The sequence below is a fragment of the Helianthus annuus genome, chromosome 5 (genome assembly GCF_002127325.2).
Source record: "Helianthus annuus cultivar XRQ/B chromosome 5, HanXRQr2.0-SUNRISE, whole genome shotgun sequence".
Lineage (NCBI taxonomy): Eukaryota > Viridiplantae > Streptophyta > Magnoliopsida > Asterales > Asteraceae > Helianthus > Helianthus annuus.
Window position 1 is genome coordinate 154364941 of NC_035437.2, and position 2808 is coordinate 154367748.

Consider the following 2808-nt stretch of genomic DNA (forward strand, 5'->3'; position numbering starts at 1 on the left):
GCCACGTAGCTTTCATCCACATTTTATCATCACATCACAAGTTAAAAAAAATACACACACAGTATATGTTCTTGGATGGGAGCGATGAACAAAAAAGAAAAGAAAAGAAAAAAGCCAATGAAAGGCTTCATTGAAGATCATCAGTTGATATAAAAGAGATCAGCCTCTTCGCATCTCATTATCTCCATTTGTGATTAAAAATCCTAGATATTCATTCTTGTAAGCATCACTAGCCCTAACTTTCTGTTTTGTGCAAATCACCATTTTATGAGTTATGTATGAGCTCCTAGAATTATTTTATGATTGGTTAGTTAATAATTTAGACAAGCTATTGTTGAGGGAAGGTTTGAATCAAGATTCTAAATTATAATAAAAGAGGGGTTTTGGATCTGATGTTCTTGTTACACATTTTAATAGAAATGGGTTCCAAAAAATGGGAAAAAAGCTTCAAGGAAGGAAGCCTTGTTCGTGTGAGAGTTTCTGGTTTTCTGGTTGGTTGTAGCAAGATGCATGTTAATGCCTCCAAGAATTCTAGGGAGTGGCTGGACCCACATTGTCATGAGTCTGAGTTTCAAAAAGAGACAACCTCTATAAAAGGTTTTGACTGTTGTGAGTTTTTGAACTAGTTACTTTTTTTTTTTGAAGGGTAACTTTCATTAACGAAGAAGCCGACCCAAACCGGGCCGTCCAACAGAAACAACTACAAGATTACATATTTACAAAAGAGCTCCACTTTCCCCAAACCGATTGAGGTAAGATAAGTCTTGCTTGATTGCTATTTTTCTTTTAAGTTTTCACATAGTTTCAACCATAGTCACAGAAATCGCTCATCCTCCCGCGAATTCCGTATTGGATCGTTTTGTACCAAAACGAAATTCGTTTTGTACCAAATCGGTACTGGTACGCGACTGGAATTGAATGATACGCTGTACCAATTTGATTTTTCAATCGCTCAGATGTTGTTGGGTTCTGTTAATTGGATCGTTAATTTAGGCTAGCCGCTGCAAGAGAAAACGCGTCTGGTACGTATAGTAATATCAAATCAGAAATCACGTGTGAAAATAGAGATAGGGCCACTATTATCAGAAAGTTTGTTAAACATGGAACGAATCGTTGTCCGATTGGGCTAAGGGTATATCAGAAAGTTTATGTTTATTTTTTCTATTTCGTAATATGAAGTTTGGATTTTTATTATTTGGTTTATGAATTTAGTAATTTCTGTTTTAATTTTTGTATATCGAACGGGACTCAATGGTACACCGTACCGGATCGTACCAAAATTGACCTACCTACCCCCCTCCGGGAAACACGAAACCGCCAACATTAACCAGTTTTCATGGGTATACGAAACACTTTCTACTAAAGTCTATAAAAAATCATAAGTTTTTCTCAACTTATATATTTGCATTCTACCAACTTATATATTTGCATTTTCCTATTTCTAACATTCTTAGCAGTTTGTTGTGTTATTGCCTACGGGCCAAGGTGAGTAATACATTCTTAGTTGTGTTATGTAGAATTCTAATTGTAACGAAGAACAAAAACTGCGTCCGAATCGTACCTGGTAATGCGAATTGAGGAAGTCAGTAGGAGCAAAAGGGCTACACTTGTTTGATAGTTGACATGCACAGCTTCACCGGTGCCACAGATTGAGACGTGGGTTTGTTTGCGGTGGGGTTTCTTGGTGGTGGGAAGTGGAGAGGTCTGGCGGTTGTTAAAGTTTCTGGGCAGAGAAAGATGCGAGAGAGAAACAGCAGAGACGCAGTCGCAGAGATTAGAGAAGTTATTTCGGTGTTGAAGAGAAATAAACCGCCAACGTATGTTCGGGATTGAAATTAGTGTTTTGACTTTTGACATCTTTTATCCATGTATCGCTCTTCAAATTTCAAATATTAATTATATCTCAAATATTAGTTATTATCTAATCTTTATTGATATTTCATTAAATTAATTAACCCTTAAACTAGCTATGAATTCATTGAGTTAACAACATTTTAACTAATTAACTTGATTACAATCGTGAGTAATAAAATAATGTGAGTTACATAAGTAAAATCAACATAGTAAACACGACACTAGAAGCATTATAATGTAGAGTTGTAAATAGATCTCTACATTTAGAGTTAAGTGTCATTTACGTTTATGTGGTTTGTCCACTTTTGCTATTTTAGGTCAAATTTTAAAATTGCATCATTTTCTTTCCTGACATTATCAAAATGTGCCATTTTAGTCTAAAAAACCAACCCAGTTAAAAAACTCGAACTTTGTTAGCTCAGGGATGTAAATAACACTTTAACCTTAGGGACTTAAATGGCACATAACTTCTATATTTTTTATTTTTCAAACTTATTATTATTATTATTATTATTATTATTATTATTATTATTATTATTATTATATACACAGTTAACAATGAGCAATTGTTACCTATAGGCAAAAAATATGTATGTATATACATGTATATGTGCAAAAAAGTTAGTCGATCGAGTTTGACATTATTACTAATATAGCGTGTAACAGGTTCATTAAGAGTCATCATAAGTATTAGAGTGAAAAATTGGATATGGAAAGATGCGGATGGGATGAGAAATCATGAGAGACCGGCGAGAACATCGCCTCGTCGACAAGGTACCTTCCAAAACCAACACCAAACGGCATGGCCATATCCCAAAACCACTATGACGAGCCTAACTGTAACGAGCTTGAACCTAAAAACAAGCTCGTTAAGTAAACTAGCCCGAGCTCAACCCAACTCATGAGCCTAAACGAGACATTGTAAATATAATTTTTTATTAATATATTAGATAT

General features: G+C 34.7%; 1 long non-coding RNA gene across 1 annotated transcript; it reads left to right on the plus strand.

The window, feature by feature from the left end:
• On the plus strand, positions 1-1890 carry LOC110941980. The gene is made up of 3 exons (XR_004893372.1): positions 1-219; positions 646-752; positions 1518-1890. It is a non-coding gene; the product is annotated as an uncharacterized LOC110941980 (long non-coding RNA).
• The last annotated feature ends 918 nt before the right edge of the window (positions 1891-2808 follow it).